The following is an 18,949-nucleotide window of genomic DNA, read 5'->3' as shown; positions in this document are numbered from 1 at the left end:
TTACTGTAGCGTACATGTATGAGTTACAGCTCTGAACAATCTTCAAAAGAATTAGTAAACCCGGTGCAATATCTTTTTCTCACTTAGAATATAAGGATCAGATTAACTATACTGATGTCTGTCTACTGAAATGAAAGTATCATTTTCCTAATAGAGTTTTGGTCTATGACTGCATTACTAATGACTTGTTCACTCTGCTTCCTGGGAGCAACCTAATTAAAGTCTTGACATTGAGTAAGTGATTAAAACTTGTGTGAAGAGATGTGCAAGGATTTTTTATTTTATTTTATCTTTTTTTTTTTTTTTTTTGTGAGTAAATTGGTGATCCCTGCAGGCATTCAGGGCCAGGCTGGATGTGCTCTGGTGGCTGGTGACCCTGCACCTTTCCTGTTTTACAGCTGGGTGTGTACAGGCCCATACAAGTTTCTGTATTAGCTGGCTCAGTGAGGAAGGAAATATTCACTTATCATCCCAAACTCCAGACTGGGGCCGTTCATGAGCATAGGAAAATAGAAAGTGTCTCAATAAATCATGCAGTTCTGTGTTAATTGTATTTCTGCTCCTTTGAAGTGTGCCTGCAGTTTGGTTTTAAGTATCTGTACCAAGAATTTATGTTCTTCCCTTTTAGGCTTAATAAGAGAAGCCTCTTGTTGCTGTCTTGTCAATAGATTTAATGTTCTGGGGAGATGGAACATTTTGAAGACTTGAATACCAGTTTTATAGAAATGCAAACCTGGAATGTTTGAGGATGCACGGGGCAGGTGATGCAAACAGCTGTTGATCACAGCCTGAACTGCTGATTGACCACCTTGAGGCGAGCACTGAGTCAGCCCTGGGAGCACAGGTGAAGGCAATTCCTAGACCCCATTTAAGGGCTGGCTGCCACTAGGGAAGGGTCTTTGTCTGAAGATTGGTTCTTGTGGAGTTTTGCTGTGAGCTTTCAACAACGGTGAGCATTTCTATTTGTTATTATCTTTTTGTCACAATAATCTTTCTTAACCAAACATCTGTTTAGCCTCTGTTTACTTGTTGACTGTACAGCAAGTCACCAGAATGTGAACAAGAATCATTTGGGAGTTGTGTCACAGAAATCTGGGGGAAGCTCTCTCAAGTGAGCTGTGGGGATTCCAAGCAGCTCTTGGCATTTCTTGGAAGCAATGAGTTGTCCTGTTACTGACCATCTGTACTGACAGACACTGTCCAATTTCAGAGGCAATTTGTCTAAGAACACCAATATGAACAGAAAAGGGAACTGTGTGTCTGCCCTCATTTGTCCTGTGCTTGTTCTTCATGTGGTTACTTCAGTTGTGGATACCCAGAGCCTGTGAGTGCTGAGTGGGATGGTGAATGTGGATTTGGGTGCACGTGAGACAGAAAAGACGCTAAGTGTATATAGAATTAGAGTTAGAAAATGATAGAATTAAATATATTACACAATTATAGAGTCACCAAGGTTGGGAAAGTTCTCCAAGGTCATCCAGCCCAACTGCCCACCTGCCACCAATGCTACCCTATTAAACCATGTCTCATAGTACCATATGTGCATGTTTCTTGAATGCCTCCAAGGAGGCTGATTTACCTCCCTGGGCAGCATGTTCCATTCTATGGAGCTGCTTGTTTCTTCTTCTAGAGGTGTTGTGAAGTCAGCAGCAGGATTTGAGGGCTTTGAGGGCAGCTGCCATGCAAATCAGTGATGCCACAAATTGTTTTTTCCCCCTATGCTGGACTGGAGGTAACACTGTATCTGCATAGGCTGGTTGCGACAGTGAATTAATTCAACTTCTACTAGAGGAAAAAGAAATCTTCATTACACCCAAATGCAACTGAACAGGAATGCTCGTATTTTTTCAGAGGCTTATTAAAGTTTGAAAAAGCATAGCACACAATAGAAGGAAGATGTGCTGTGCATGTGTAATTACTGGCCTTAAATGCTCTCTCTGGGCAAAGCTGAGGAAGAGATCTGCACAACGGAACTACAGGGAGGTGAAATGCATAAAGCAGCAGAGCCTGTCCCACAGACTCACCCAGAGCTGAGTGTTGGGGCAGGAGCCTTTGTTAGTTTTGGGGTAGGCAGTGCTTTCAACAATTGGATACGTAACAAGCAAACCTTTAGCATGGGGAATAAAGGTTACTGACATGCAGGCTTGCATTCTACGTGCCTTTAATACGTAGCCATCTTTGCCTGGAAGTAATGACATTGGAGCCGAGCTGCTCAGCCTCTATGGCTCTCATGTATGGCACAGCATCAGCTCCCCAGCCTGATCTGCAGTGCTGCCCCCATCCAGCCATCTGTGAGGCTCAGGTCTAGCACAGGTCCTGGTGTTTGCCTCAGTCTCCTCAATAATCGAAGTATATGAGCAGATGTAAGTTGGCTTTTTTTACCATTAGGTGTGAGCGCCTGTGCCAGGGGAGATGTCTCTGCTTCTCACTGGTGTGTTGTTCTCCCTGTACACGTGTGTGTGTGTGTTTACAGTGGTTGTAATTACCATACGGAGAAGAAGTATCATAAATAACGAAGGAAGAACGAGCTTTAGGCAAACTAATTAAAAACCCGCACAAAGCACTCTTCTTTAGTTAGCGAGGTAATCTCAGTCAACCACTGGCTCAAAAGTTTTTTGTTGTACTGAGAAGGAAATTATTCATCAGTAATTTTCTTCACTCTTCACCTTAGCAAAAGAGCATTGGCTTGGAGAGGATTTTGGAACAAAATGAATGGGTGCAGCTGTGATTGGCTTTTTTCTTAGTGGTAAGGAGCAAGCACTCTGTGCGCTGCTTCTTGCACAGACAGCTGCTGGTCTGAAGTGCTTCACAGCCAATGACCTTCAACCAGGACAAAATCTTCACCTTTGTTTTCCCCCCACGAGTGTTGTGCTTCTCATGATGAGTCCTCTCAGTTCTAATTGTAACATATACGTTGTGCATCCATCAAAGGTTTTAAATAGTTACTTGTACTTGTGTTTTGGTAATAGCTCTGGCAGGAAGATGTGGGGGAAGAAAAGAGTGGATTTCTTCAAATACTTGTGCTTTCAGTGTTCTGGTTAAGAGGTGGAGGAAGCAGATATTCATTAAAGATGTTTGCAAACACTGGTGATATGATTAGAGGGAATGGCCTCCAGTTGTACCAGGGGAGATTCAGGTTGGATGTTAGGAAATACTTCTCCGAGAGAGTGGTCATGTGCTGCAATGGGCTGCACTGGGAGTCAGGGGAGTCACCGACCCTGGAGGTGTTCAAGGAATGTTTAGATGTTGTACTGAGGGAGATGGCATAGTGGGCAGTGTTGGTGATGGGCGGCCAGTTGGATTGTATGATCTTAGATGTCTTTTCCGGCCTCAGCAATTCTATGACTCTATGATTGTAAGCCAAATAGTAAAGATGCCTCAGCAGTTGGAGTTGCTGTTGTGTTGTAGCTCTTGGATCCAGCAAGATGTCTGTGGTTTTGTTTCTGTTGGGAGGACAAACATAGGAGAAAAATAAATCTCCTTCAAAAATGACCCGGTTCTTCATGTTACTCTTTCAAAGTCTGTAGGATTTTATCCAAGTCTGCATCAGCTGCAAACCTGACCTGGGGTGTTTTGTGTGTCAAAAGGGGCTGCCGTAGTGATTTTCTTTCCACAGTGACTTTTTTTCCCCAGAGTGGTTTTTTTCCTTAATGCACTTGTTTGATGTTTCCAGCATAAGTATTTATTGTGGGGGGAGGGAGACATGTATTGGAAGAGGGGAAAGATAATTAGCATTTATGTAGCAATCACGCATGCCAGGTTCTCTTGAATTATTAAACTTAATTAGTTTCATTTATTATTCCTTCAGGCTACAAATATCTGTATTAAATGCCAACCTAAAATGTGGTATGTTGGATCTGATGGGAACATGGACTTGGTAATATACTGTAGTGCTACTAAACTTCCAAATAAACTGATGATTCTGCTTTGCTCTCACTTTACAAATACATACTTTTTTCATGCAATGCTGATAGAAAATAAGGTCACCTTAAAATGTGCTCCATGTTGTGTGATACGTCCTTAACTCAGTGGATGCAGCATCTGTTTCTGAAGTTCTTGAGGTTCTGATTCAATAAATACTTCTATATGTGCTTGATCTTGTTCTCTGATAGTAAGAATCTGCAAAGCTATAGATGGCAGTTCTGATGTGAATCCTGGCTTCTGCTGTTTTTTTCAACTTATAGTTACTAACCGAAGACAAATCAGGGTGTTGGTCATGTCATGATAAATAATGTAACTATGGCTTCAAGTTGAGAAAATGCTTTCTCTCACTTTTGCTGTGTAGATGACCATTTGATTCCTTCACCATGTTATTTGTGCTCCCCAAAGCCAGCAGAAAATACCCTTTTCTAGCTGCTGTGGGCAAGGAATAGACTCAGAGCAAGAGGCTGATGTTGATCTTGTCAGTGGAATGAAGAATTTTTGCCTATAAAAAGCCAGTCTTGACAAGTGTAAGATGTAGCAGGTAGCAATAGCAATAAAAGCTGGCTACAGTGCCTCCAGCCATTACCATAGGATTGACTCCCAGCAGCAGCTTCCTTGTAGACAGGAATTCATGGACAGCAGGGCCAACATACCATCCCCAGCTCATTGTCTTGCAGCTCCTGTGCAAGCCTGAGCATCCCTTCTACCCCTTACAGATAACAGTCCTCTGACATGAAGGCTTCCATTTGGGCAGGATAAGTGTGTGTGTAGAGAAGAGGAGGTGGAAATAACTCAGTCTACAGTAAGAATAGGTCTGTTGCACTGGAAGTCTTTTACATATTTTCTTCCTTCCAGAATTCTGATTACTTACTGCAAGCACTGACTTCCCAGCTTAGCTGCTGCTGCTCCTACTGCTTTGGACATGTTTTATGGCCTTCTGGAAATAGCGAAGTACAGGGGTACAGACAGAAAGGCAGAATTGTACTGAAACAGGCCCAACTTAGTCACTTAAAATTAATTGAAGCCTACAGTTATTTAATTTTGCAAAGAACAAAATCTCCCAGTCCTTCTGACATTTTAGTACTTTATCTTCATTTTGTGACTCAGGTGAGATTTTTCTAAGCCTCACAGAGCAATGATTTGATTCAGCTTCTTGCATGATTTCAACTTACATTTGTAGTGCTCATGGCACTAATTACAGAATAATTTGTAGACATGGTTGATTAACAAAGTAAGGATAGTAAAAGCTTCTTTAAATTGTAAATTTGGCCATGTCAACTGACCATCTTTACTGTTGACTTCTCTTTTGACCCAATGGTGTGCTTTATGTCTTTTTGTTGTGATTGCAGAATACTTTGCTGCAAAATAATTAATTAGTTCCATATATTTAAGTAATGAAAGAGAACTGCTCTTACACCAAAAAGCTGGCTGGAATAATGGTCCATTTAGATGACAAAGGATGTGAATTTTGCAAGAAAACTGACCAGTCTGTACTGGGGAGGGCTGTGATGCACTGGGAAAGAGGACAGTGAAATAAATTGTGATGTTTTCAGCTTAATTCATATCTGCAGCCCCATCCAATGAGTGATGCTTTAGTCATATCAGTTGGCTTTTAAATTCTTCTAACTTTCAAGGGATTTCAGTATTCCACATGACTGCGCTGCATTAGTGTTGTAATAATGAGTAAGTCTGCTATTAATTACCTTCCTGTACTGTTTTAGTCATGGTAGATCTAGTGCTAGCTTTAATTGGTCATTCTTTTTAATTACCAATTAGTAATAGTATGGATATCTGTCTTGGTTTTGGTTTTGATCTCGTTCTGGAATATACCAAGAGGTTATAACCTTAATAAGAGAGAGCCTAGGAATATATATTTTGCAACAGTGGTCAATTTTTCAGTGAATCATCTATACTAAAACAAAGTGCATCTCCTCAAACTACCTTCTAAGTTCCATTCATGCAAAGGTTTGTGTTTATCGTCTTCTGTAAGGAGAGTAGCACTACTTCTATAGAGGTAGGAGGAGTGAAGATATATATGTGCAGTGTCAGAGTTCATATAATGACTTGAGTGTCCAGTTTTGAAGGGTATCCTTATTACAGCATTGAAGCACAAAGATGACTGCAAGGGATTTGTTGGTATAAACTGCAGAGAGGTGAGACCACAAGGGAAGGCTCAAGCAACAGGGAACTTCTCAGTAACATGAATGGTGTCGATGGAAGTGACTCCTAATGAGGCACAGAGCTAAATGACTGAGAACAGCGCTGAAAACTTACCTTAACTTGCCTTGCTGTTATGAAAACAGCTGCTTTTACAGTCATTATCATACTGATGGGATGCTGCAGAATATCCTGAGTCATTCATTAAAGCTGGGTATGGTTCAGTCCGCTGCTTGCCTGCAGCTCTTGCTTTCTCTGAAGTGCCAAACTCCATAGCGGCAATACTGTACAGATGTTAAGACTTGTGTGAAAAAGCTGCTTAGAGCAGTGCATCTGAACATCTTTGTCTTGTCAGATCGCAAAGGTTTGATTGTGAATGGGTTTGGTGCCTGTGATATCCACTGATTTAGGATTAGGTTTTTGTGTTTTTACTTTTCCTCTCCAGCAGGAGCTGGCTCTGTGTGATTAGCAGAAGCTCAGATTCTGTCAGGAATGGAATCCTGATTAATTCATAGTCTTTTTCATGTCTTTCTTCTCTGACTGCTTTTTTAGCACTCTCTAACTTAAAAGCATTTCTAAGATAGAAACATTGAAATTGTGCAAACTGTGGATCAGCACTAATCTCTGAAAATAAAATCCAAATTCTGCATAAAAATGATTCTGATCACTCAGCGCATTTATAAACCTTCACAAACACAGATGAAGTCAGACTTCAGTAGATCGGGTGTAATACTAACCTAATCTATTTATCATAGAATCATAGAACTGTTTGAGTTGGAAGAGACCTTCAAAGGCCATCTGGTCCAGCTTCCCTGCAATGAACAGGGACACCTACAGCTCCATCAGAGCTCACAGAAATATTTCTAGAGCATCTCACCATATTCTTGGTGCCAAAGTCTGTTTTCCAAAATATCTGTCCAAGCTGCTACTATTCCTGGATCGTAGACTCATAGAATGGCCTGGGTTGCAAAGGACCACAATGCTCATCTCGTTCCAACCCCACCAGATGGTGAAAAAAAGAAATGCAAGAATGGTGGTTTGTTGTTTTTTTTTGTTTTGTTTTTTGGTGTAGTTGTTAGTTTGTTAAGTTTAAAACTGGTCCCAATTTCCCTGAAATAAGAACTGTACTCCTTAAGCTAAAGGCTTAGGCTAAAATCATAAAAGTACAAACAAGACAGAAATAACATCCTGACCTCCCTCCTCGCTTTCAATTTCTCCCAGTGGTGTCTGGCAGGATGCTGTATGTTGCAAACGTGTCTGGATGAAAGGGGATGTGTTTTGCTTCCAGCAGCAGGGAGGTCCTGCTGTGTGAGGAGGGCACTTGCACTGCTGCAGGTAAAGTGGCTCTGCCCTCTGCCTGGGCACGGCTCTGTGACACTTTATCCACAGTCGAAGTGACTAGAGGGACTTGTGACCTTTCCTGTGGTGCGCTCTGAAGTTTACTGTGGAATTGGCAGAGCAGCAGAGCAGCTGTCACCTGCAAGAATCTGTCAGTCCTAAATGCTGGAGTATCATTTTAATTGCTTTTGTAATTGCCCTGTTGTTGCGTGGAGCAGATGTGCACATTAGAACTACTGAAAAGTCTCTTAAATAAGGTCAATAAATGCACTACCAAAACACTATACTTAAAATCCCTGGGACAACCTTTTTAAGCATGGCAAGATTAATTCTGAGCTGAATTTTTGACTGGTGTAGAGAGACAGAGTTCCATGGACTTCAGTGGGTCTGGCCCAGTTGTCACTCAGACAACCAGACTTTGATCATGGCTGTGCCCCCAGCATTGCAGCAGTACATCTGTGGATGTGTTTGTAATCAGAGGTTCAGCAGAGCTGCTCTGGGGGAGCATAGCTCTATTGGCAGCCCTGGCTCCGTGCACTTGAGCAGGATCGGCTCTTTCCCTTCATGGTTGCTTGCTTGAGGATTTGGGATGGAATTTCTGTGGCTTGGAAAAATTCTCTTATTTTTGAAATAGGGAAGGAGGCAGATAGTGAAATATTCCCAGTTGTGGGTAGGGCTGGTTATTAGACCTATATTCTGCCTCCACCCTCATGGGAATGCATTGCAGGGTACTGATGATAGGAACAGACCAGCAGTGCTGTATCAGATCATTCAACTGCTTGGAGAGAGATAAAACCTGAAAAGGGGTTCGATATGTGCTTCCAGCATTGCACTTTTTATAGTGTTCTCTTTCCTCTAAACACTGACATAGATCTTCTGCATGGGAAAATGACCAGACAATCTGTTATAAGCCTATACATCTTTAAAGTGTCATAGTGCAATATCTCAGGGTGATAAGAAACTCCTTCTTAAGAATACTCTTTGCTGACCAAAATAGACGAGTTAGTATCTTGATAAAGTGAAGCTTTGGGGTTTAGGCTTTACAACCCCATTGCCTGACATTTCATATGAAGTTGTTAATTTGAGGTCACAAAGCGAAGACTGAGGTACAAAGCGGCTTCTGGGCAGGTGTTGTGTAGGATGAAAGCTTAGGGATTTGTTCTCAGCTCCATATTCAAAGCTTCAGTCTGACTCTTCACATGCAGAAAATCGTCAGTGTTCCCCTGAAGACCAGTGGAAGCGGATGTGTTGGCTGTCTGCTTGCCCCATTCACAGTTGTGTTATTTTCCAACTGTTTTTTTTTCTAAATCCTCATTTGCCCTGAAATCTCCAGAATGATAATACATGACCTCTTGTATTTGATGCCTGCTGTGCTCTGTAAACAGCGGTGGGAAGAGGAGTAGATGTGACCTTTTCAGGCTGCTAAATAACTCTGTACATTGCAGTGTCCTGGAAACTGAAAAAATGTTACGTGATGCAAAGATCACGGCTCATTCACATCTCTAATGAGAGTGGGAGGTTCTCTGTCTTACTGTAATTGTTTTGGCTTCCAGCCTGTAAGCTGGGTTACAACATGTAGCTGACTCACAAGTTCAACTCTCAAAGAGCAGGTGCATTTAGTAGCACCTCAAACAGACAGCTTTGGAAGGATGAGAGGTAACACTGGATGTGCTTTTACAGACCCCTTGATGTTGGTCTGGCTCAGGGATCAAACTTCTTTTTCTCCTGCTGACTACGAGCCATTTGGGCACAGGATGTGGTGCTGTCCCATGTTCAGAACCAGTTCCTTCCCTGCCCAGTTCTCCTTATCACTTACAATCTTACATAAAGGCAGTGTGCTGTCAGCTCCCAGTTGGAGCAAGAAACCTTCTGTGGGAACAGGTGTAAGTGGTCCCATGTCTATGGAGACATCTGGATTTCTGGTTGCTTTCCAGTGCATTTCTGCAAATGGCTGAATTTCAGCTTCAGAGCACATAAAAAATTTAAAGAATCACTAAATGCTAAGCAAAAAAATACAATGGAGTTCTCTGCACTCAGTGAAATTATTGAGGCAATAAAGAATAATGCTTTTGCAGATGAGGCTCCAGACCAAGCAGTGCAGAAGCAAATCAATAATGTCGTACTTCTTGCCAGAATCAAAATACTTGTGGAAGTAGCTGTGGAGTGAAAGGGGAAAAGGTTTCCTTCAATCAATCATTCCTGTCGTATTAGTGCAATATCACAGACCAAACCCGCTTGCTTGCTAAGGCCTTTGAGCTTGAAAAGCACTTAATCAAAAATGTTGAGGCATTGTTTATCCTGAAGGCTTGTAATAAAGGGAGCATTTGATGGATAGAGGGGAGGCAGACCTGAACCAGTGAGGCTGCATCAGGTCCTGGGCTTTTCCTTTGCATGGCTTCATCCAAAAAGAGGATTCCTAAAGCAGAAAGCCTGATGTTTCTTTCAGAGAATCTCACTGCTTGTCCAGCCCATGAAACAGTGGGAGCAATGCTCAGTCAGGGTGGGCTGGCTGAGAGGAGTGTGTTTGATATCTTCCTGTTTGTTATGCAGTACTGCACGGGAGCCCGGCCTTGCCCAGTTTTACACTCTGCTACACTGTGCTCTGTTATGAGCACACAGTATTATGTGGGCCTGTTCCTGGGGAACTGACCGTGAAAGTGACTAGAAGATGCTTAGAGCAGAGAAAGCCCTAATGAAGTTAAATGATCAGCTCAAGAGACCTGTAGTGACATTGTGAACTGAATGCAAATCTCCTGAATTGTAGTCCCATACCCAGCAAACCACCCTTCTAATCCAGCCAGGAAGGCTTTGATGACCAGCAGGCTATCTGAAGGCTTGAAGCACTTCAGGATTTGGAAGCTGCATTCTCTGCTCATTCTGAGGGATAGCAGAAGGATCTAGAATTAGAAATTGTGGTTCAGTTCTTCCCTCTTCAGCTTCTGAATCAAAACCAAAACAAAACCCCAAAACAGCGGACTTGTAAAATATGAGATCTATCTTCTGATTGTTGAGGACGGGATTTTTAGCCTCTCATAAGGCAGGTCAAACAACACAAAGTTTTCCCTCCTTTCTTTGGGCCATTAGAGAATTAAATTGATTTCATCATTTTCAGTATCATTTCACGACAGTCAATAGTAAGTCTTCCAAATTGTATCAGTGCCTTGTACCATAATACCCATCTGGGAAAAGGAGCAGCTGCCCCTTACAGGCACAAAGGCATTTAAAATTCTCCTACAGAAAATTATTCAAACAAAGCAGTAAGACAGCAGTAATTTTCCAGCTCTCTTCTCCAGCAAATAGATTCTTTCATAATACTGAAATTATTTGCCATTCTTTTTTTTTCTTCTCCCACCAAGTAGTCTCAATTCACCATTATGTCGAGGTGTTTAGATCAAAAGAGAATACACACAGTAATTCTGCTGCATCAGTCATAGGCACTGAGTGAATCAAGTCAAGAAGTCAACATAAAGGGTGGGAGGAATCGATTCTGATGGTGTACTTGGTTGCACTGCTGTGACTTCTTACCTGGAGGCTTATTTACTGGTAGGACTGCCAGTCTGGCTGCTGTATGCCTTGGGAATGAAGCAGGAAAGGCAGCAGGAACTGAAGCAGAGCTTCACACTTCTGGAAGGTTTTGGTTTTTTTTTATTCCCATCCCAAGCCACAGTGCATTTTCCATAACTACTTAATGAAAAATGCTTTGTCCCTGGCTGACTCCTTTACAGATGATCCTCTTCCTCCTCTGTAAATTGTAGCAGTGTGAAAGAGCTACTAGCAGCATCATCAAGATTTCCCTGTAAATGTATTCTGCATCAGTAACAGGATGGAGATGCGATGCAGAGCAAAAATTAAGCTTAACCTTCCTGCCCTTGACTCTCATATATAAAATAATATGTATATTTCTAGTGTTGGATCACAGCTGGCTGGAGAACAGATGTCAACAGGTTTGCACCAAACACAGCTGTAATCTTCCGTCAAGCTCCCAACCAATTGTTTTCCCAGTCTCCTGACGTCAGCTGCTGTCTATGGCCTTAGGAAGCTGATGCTGGTGCCTCTGCTTAAGTTAGAAGGCAGAGCAAACATGTCATGTGCAGCCATGATTTGTCATGTAGTTGCTCAGCACTACTAAAGGCAGATGTAAAGAAGGCATTGAGGACCTCTTCTGGAGATCCTTCCTTGGTGGAGCTTTCCCTTGGGGGCCGTGGTGTTCAGAGGTGGGTGAGCACTTTTCCTTTGTAATACCTTTCCATTGCACTAGTCCCTTTGTTATTACACCTCCTGTATCACCATTCCACTGCACTGATCTTTCTGATTGTTACGAGTCTCCATAGTGCAGGAACCTGCCAGTTGAGGGGTTCCCCATCCTGCTGTGAATAAAAGCGTGCTCTTAATGAGAGCACAGCAGGAACTGTCACGAACTGCTTTAAGTGAAAACTGCCACTTCTTCAAGCGCCATCTGTTAGATTGTAGGATTGCAACCTGAGGTGGTACAGGAACAGGAGAGAGAGGAATCCTCTGCTTGTCTAAGAATGACACCATTACAGTTTGATGGGAGTTGTTTCTGATAATGTTGCTTGTAACTGTTTGTGTCATGTAATTCAGCTTCCCTGGGAGTTCATACTGAGCCAGAAAATCTATCTCTAAAAGCTACTAGTGATCGTGTCTGTCTGCCTACAGCTACTCCACCTGTGCCCCCTCATTCTCTCAGAGGCACATTGAGGTTTGTGTAAGAGAGGTGCCTCTGGAGCATCTGACTGAGACAAATCTGTCTTTTTCCAGATTTTCTCCCACCTCAGATCAGAGGGCACAGTTTTCCTCTTAGAATAGTGCAGACTGTTTTTCCTGCATAACTTGACTGAAGCTGACAGTGGCCATTCCCCTGGCTATATTACCCATTTACCAGTAGGCAGAATACATTGAAGGGCAGATGGGAGAAATAAGAGGTTAAACATAAATTTCTTCTCCCAGAGTCTGTGAAGTCTGATGTATAAGATGCCTGGGAACAGACTGTGTGCCTCTTATAGCGGAGCTTCTCTGAATACTTGATGTTAATAGGGTACTCGCCTCTTCATATGCTGCTCCAAAGGTTTGCAGAGACCTTAACCGTGGGCATTTCTGCACAGCTGTGAGCAGCAGGGGAGGGCTATCAAACGTAGGGAGAGCATTTGCTGAAGGGACAGTTGGTGGGAGAAGCATTTGCTCCTGGGAAACCTGGAGATCTTAGCTGTATTCATTGCCAGCCAGCAAAGGGCTCAGTTCGGTCCTTTAGTGTTCTCCATCCACAAGTGCAAGGTAGTGTATGGCCACAGGTTTGCAGGGATCTGTTTCCTGCCCTGGGTCAGCTGTGGGCTAAAGGCAGGACCTGCTTGAATTGGAATAGCTGAGCTCTATCTGCAGGCTTCTGTTTGTGAGCAGCAGCGGTGTGTCTCTGGGCACTGCTGATGTCTTAGCTCTTAAAACCACTCAGTGCTCTATTCTGTGTGCTGCTCCTGGAGGTTGTTGGAGAGAAATTGGGAAGTGTAACTGATTGCAACTGTGAAGTGACATTCAGCAGGAACTGCTTTGACCTCAGCAAGGGTCTTCACAGCCCACCAGGCTCACCATGGCTCTCTTCCAAAAGGCAGCATGAGATTCTGTTGCGCTCAGCTCCCCTTCCAAGAGAGAGGGATTGTATCATCCTACAGCACTGTCAGCTGTACCACAGCCCTCAGAAGGTGGGAGATTTGCATCTTCTTGCTGTTATTCTCAGCATTTAGTATAACATTTTGAGTACCATCATTTCTTCCAGAATGACCACCAGAGATATCAACCACCAGCAGGCCTAGATATTCAGATATCATTTCTTATGTTTCTTTGCTCTCAGTGACGGTTCTGTCTGATAGCACTCCCACACAGGGCTTCAGAAATTATAACTGCTGTATATCGAAAGCCTCAGGAGGTGATCTCTGTAAATTGGCAGCTTCGCCTCGCTGTAAATCTTCTGCCAACTTGTGGAATTCACGTGGTTCATCCTTTAGGCCAACAGCCTCCTTATATTTAAGCACACACATACATATACCCTCCCCAGGGAGTTTTTCATCTTAACTCGGAAAAGCATTGCAACTTTCTGGCTGTTCTGCTACCCATTAGAATGAAAGCTGGTTCTGCCTTTTATACGATAGCCATTCTGGCTGGTAAACCACTGCATCTGGTCCTGTGGTAACTCTGGAGGAGAAAAGGGGTTCTGGTTTTGGTCTTTGCTGTGTTTGTGCTGGGCACTTTAGGATCAGCAGTTAATGTTCATGGTATCTGGTGTAAGTAACTGATAAAATCAATGTTATCTCTGGTGAATACAGAAAATACATTGTCCTTGAACTGTCATTCCGTAATCACATCTGTGTAGCTTGTCAGTGCATCCCATGCCCTGCAGTGTTTATCTGAAAACCTACACCAACCAAAAGGGCTGTTAAAGGACCATCAGTAAGTGCTTTTAATTAGTCACAGACCTGTTGTGCTCCTTGCTTTTAAAATAATTTGCCCATGGCTACTTTCTCATATTGCTCTTACTTCTCCGAGTAAGTTCTGGCAAGGAAATCCTGGCTGCAGTGAGCACACCTGACTCAAGGTGGTAAATACAGCCAGCGCTTGGGTTTGTGACACTAAACCTTTTGCTCCAGAAAGGGGCAGGTACTTCAGGAATAAGATTTTTATGAGCTCTTCTGAAACATGACAGATTTAGGGGTCAGCTGCAAAAATCAGCAGCAGGGATTTATGCTAAAGATGTTGTCCTGAACGTTGGTTTGAATTTCCTCATAATTTGTTTAACTGCTCTGACAGATGCTTCACCTGTTGCTGTATTACACAGTGGCTACTTGGGGCCAAGTGCTGCTTTTTTGGATAATTCCAGGGCTGGACATGAGCCCGGAAGGCCAACTGCATCCTGGGCTGCATCAGCAGAGGGGGCAGTGGGCAGGGAGGGGATGCTCAGAGGTTGGAGCAGCTCTGTTATGGAGACAGGCTGAGGAGCGGGGGGTGTGCGGCATGGAGATGAGGAGGCTTTAGGGAGGACCTCATTGTGGCCTTCCAGTACTAAAAGGGAGCTTATGAACAGTCTGTTTAGTAGCAAGTCATGTTCATGAACAAATGAAAATTAGAATTTGATTTTATATTGTCCCAATTCAAATTAGGTGAAGATAATTATTTTGTTCTCAACTTAAATCAATCAGCTTAGCTTCATCAGTTGAAGAATGTGTGCCTGACCCACCTGCTGTTGTTAGAGTTCTTCTACAGCAAGGACATTAAAATCAATATATCAGTAAGATGGAAAAGAACTGGCAGCTGGAACCACTGCTGATCCTGATGACTCCAACAAGCCCAGAGATGCTTCCTTCATATAGACAAAACTGTAAAAAGCAAACAAAAAAACATTTGGATCCTGTCAGGTGCAGCCCACAAGGTCCCTTCCCTTCCAAGGATGGTGATATTTGACCCTGTGGTGCTCCGTGCTCTGCTCCACATCAGGGAGTCTCCCAGGGACTCAACACAACATTGCAATTCACCAGCAGGTGTCGTTAACGGAGCGGTCAGTTGTGCTTTGGGCACTGCTAGTGAAGAATGTGCTGCATTGGCTTCATGGGAACTTAGGTTTATTCTTGTTACCATTTTACTTGCCAGCTCGTACATCTGAGCTCTGCCTTGTTAGCTTTTCTTACCCTTTCAAACCTTGTGCTCAGTGATTACCTTGAGTTTGTTGTTTACCATGCAGAGGTTTTATTTATTTATTTCCCCCCCTGAAGTCATACACCTCATTTCTCACCTCTGACTGGATGATTGAAACGTTGTTGTGCTGGACTCAGACACGTTACTAAGAAACAGACTGTAAAACAATAAACGGATTTAGAAAAGTGCTTTGGATGCTTCCAGTAAGAATGAGAATTTGTAAGCCAAGATTTGATGGCTCAGAAAACACAGTGGCTGTCAGCTAGAAGAGAAGATTTCAGGTCACAAAAGGAAACGGATTTCAAAGTAAAGATACTGGTTTATCTGAACTGAATTTTCTTTTCATGCATCACAACTGATAGTTCAGTTTCACCTATGAGTGTTCAAGAAAGTCATCTTCCTCACCCTCTATGATGTCCTTTGGCTGCTGGCAGAGCTGATCCTTCACAGCTCCACACTCGTGCTCTCTGAAGAAACGTTCCAATGAATTCTTATGGCAGCCAGCATCATAGTGCAAGGGTTTCCAATGGACAAAGAAAGATTTACAGCAATGGCTGCCAATTGGGTGCAGGCTAGTGCCTATTCCTTCAGTGACTCTTAATACAGGATTACGTGGGAAATTATCAAAGACTGTGAGGAAAAAAACAGATTAGACTAGAGGTATGTGTAGAGAAATAATTGGCACCTGTTCAAAAACAAGGCCAGGGAAGTTAGTTAGAACCCAGATTACTGTAATCTATCAAATTCAGGCTTTGAAAAGATCATGCTTGAGCAGTGATGTTTACACATGTACATTCCGTAGCCTGTGACTAATTATGCTTCTACCTGTGTTGTACTTGGCAAGGAGACAGCATTTGTTCAAGGGGACTATTGCCAGCTGTGCTGGTGAAAGTGCTTTTCAATAGGATTCCAATTAAATGTTTTGTTAATGTTTATTATTCCCTGGTAGTAGTTGCTGGTAATGCGTGTTTGCCCAGGGGAGGTTAAATGAAATGCAGCAGGGTTTTACTTGTTGGCAAAGGGTAGCAAATGGTGCTTTAGTTGTACACATGCTGCCTGGTATGTAAGTGCTGAGCAGGGAATTCTGTGTGGAAACTCTCAAAACTTGGCACAAACTTGTGTGAGTGACCTGAAGGCTGCGTGGTGCTGGGTGTCCCACTTAGATGTGTCCCACTATTGAAGCCCAGGGGGCAGGTGGACTTGAAGTGTCTCCCAAATCCATCTGTAACATATGAAGATTGGTGATCCAAGGCATTGAACCAAATGCCTGAAGTACTGAACTTAGCACTTCTTTTTGATCATCATTTCAGATTTCAAGGATATACCCTATATGTTTCTGCACAGACCTTTTGGTTTATACCAAATGTGCAACTACCACAGTCGGGGCTTTTTTGGAGCAATGAGTGCATTTGTGTTAACCTTCTAAAGTGCTGTGGTACCATTTCTGTTGTTATGCTGTGCTGGCTGAAAATAACTCCAGAGGAATTAAGTTAGGATGAAGTTGGTGCAAAGACAAGAAGAATTATTGCATTTTCCGTGTGCATATGAGCATTTATGAATGATTATCAATTCTGAACCATGTTTTTCTTCCCCGGGATTTAACAAGAGAGCTTAATGAGATGAATTGCTATATTCAGGGTGCTCAAAACTTGTATTTTATGGCAAAATAGGCAGATATTTAGTGTTTTCACAAAGTTGGAATTTCTGGGAGGTAATTCACAAAACCTCCAACTTATTTTTTCATAAAGCTTTGCTCTGCTTCATGTTGCTTTTGAGTGCTGTTTTTTAAGTAAGATTCTTGGCTGAGAGTGTTTTTTTCCCCTGTTCCATATTAGTAACCAAACCGTCTTGGCTCTGGAGATTAAATGAGCTCCATAGTTGGTGCACACTAATATCTTTTTACTTAGTCATGTCAGACTTAATTGATTGGGCTTATTTATGTGCATGGGGAAATGTATCGTATGATTAAAACCCGGTGATATTCATTTACTGGCACTCAATTAATAAACATCCTTTTTTTTGCCTGGATTTAAATAATTTTTAGAATATCTGAGCATGGTTATAATGAAGTTCTCTAAAGTTTGAACTAAAGCAAAATAGCATTTGACTTCATAAAACTTGAGAAAGTGATTCCACTCCCAACTTTTAGGGCTTTGTCGATTGTTGAGGAACCTCGGAGGCCCTTATGGATTTGGTTGATCAAACTGACAGAAGTTGGCATGGGAAGGAAAACGAGTTACTGGATTGGCTGAATCTGCCTTTAAATTTTGGTTCCAGTAAAATAGTTTGGAACCAACCCAAGGCAAATGGAAAATGAGCAGGAAAGGCCACTGTGGGCACATCCTGCTTAGTTGGGATGGGAAAAATCCCAACACAGATGGTAAGGAGGGAATTCACACTGCAGAACTTGTCTTAAAGGCAGACTTTTACCAGTTGCTTTATAAACCAGATTTGTAAGTCTTGCTGTGTGTGCAGGGCAGGCATGAACTTGGCCTCGTGTCTTTACACAGCATCTGAGAGTGGGTGGAATAGAAATGAGAACGTAATTTGCTGAGGTGGCACATGTTTCATTTTATCTATAATCTTGTACCTTATAGTAGGGATAGGCAGCAGCTTCAGGATTGGGACTCGTATACAGGGGGTAGGAGTGGTGAAAATTAATAAAAAAAAAAATTATCTTGAATGGTAACCCATCTGTCATGTAATGTGCAGAGCATTGTTTCCTCTGTTTTTCTATGGAGAAACTAATTAAAAGATTATAGCTTCTGTGTATAATAGAAATCAAAATGCATTGGTGACACTGTTTGCCATTCAGATTTCATCATGTTGAGTGCAGCAAAGGGAAAGCATGTTGGCACTTCCCTCTTCTGGATTTGTTTCCTCTCATTCACTCTTTAATCTGATCTCCCAGGGAATCACGGGTGCTTCTGTTTGTTAATGGACACCCAAAGTTAAGTGAAACCTTGTGTCCAGCAGTGAGCAGTTTTACTTTGTGCAAGAACCCAATGGCAGACAACTGGTTTGATGTGAGGAGAACTGACTTCTCCAATTGTCTGTAATGATAATTTAAAAAAAAAATCCTTTGGTGTACTTTGGAGCTCTTCTGTGATATTTGTAAATAAAAGCCCTGAATAACAGTGCGGAGAAGCAATTACTGTTAACTGCATCCCTCCCTGTCCAGCTGGGATGGGAGTTTCCACTGCCAGCAAGTAAAGCTAATCTCTTCAAACCCAGCACCCCTCTATTTGAGATCCTGTCTTCTGCTGTTGCTGCCGAGTGAGGCTTTGGTTTGATGTGCGCAGTGTTGCAGTTCTATCCAAATCTTGTTCTGTCCTAAAATCAAGAGGTTTGAATAGCACTTGGCATCTTCAGAGAAGTATTTTGCTTTAAATAATAGCTCAGCTGTGATCCACAATTAGAAGTGAAGGAGCAGACTGCTTCTCTCAAATTGGCTAACATGACTTAAGCTACAGTTTCCGATTTTAGTATTTCTAACTTCAGTAGCTTTTGAAATGTGAGGAACAAAATATTTTGCTAAAGAATCTGAGGCAAAATGTAATTTGACTGAGTCTTCTAAAATATGCATATACATACATGTATATACACATATGTATGAAGCTTAGGAAAGTAGGAAGTACAAATGATGAGGCTTTTGCTGTGTTTGCAGTTTACCATCCAGCTGGCTGGGTTAAAGTTTGAGAACCAGACTAGGACAGTGCAAGGACCTTGAACCTCTCCTGTGCTTGCAGTGAGGAACTTTAGACAGGTCAACTTCAGCTCCTGAAGTGCAGAGCTGAGGTGGTAAATGATGCTGCCAGTCATGGTGACCATT

The 18,949-nt window shown here is 42.4% G+C and overlaps 1 long non-coding RNA gene across 1 annotated transcript in view; it reads left to right on the top strand.

Annotated features, from left to right (window-relative positions):
- The first annotated feature begins 580 nt into the window (after positions 1-580).
- The window catches only part of LOC116654086, a 28,934-nt gene continuing 10,565 nt past the window's right edge, over positions 581-18,949 (top strand). The window contains exon 1 of the long non-coding RNA XR_004308965.1: positions 581-949. This is a non-coding gene — a long non-coding RNA (uncharacterized LOC116654086). The remainder of the gene's footprint in view (positions 950-18,949) is intronic.

This window comes from Coturnix japonica, chromosome 14 (genome assembly GCF_001577835.2).
Source record: "Coturnix japonica isolate 7356 chromosome 14, Coturnix japonica 2.1, whole genome shotgun sequence".
Lineage (NCBI taxonomy): Eukaryota > Metazoa > Chordata > Aves > Galliformes > Phasianidae > Coturnix > Coturnix japonica.
The sequence above is the reverse complement of the archived record's forward strand: the minus strand, read 5'-3'. Positions and strand labels throughout refer to the sequence as shown.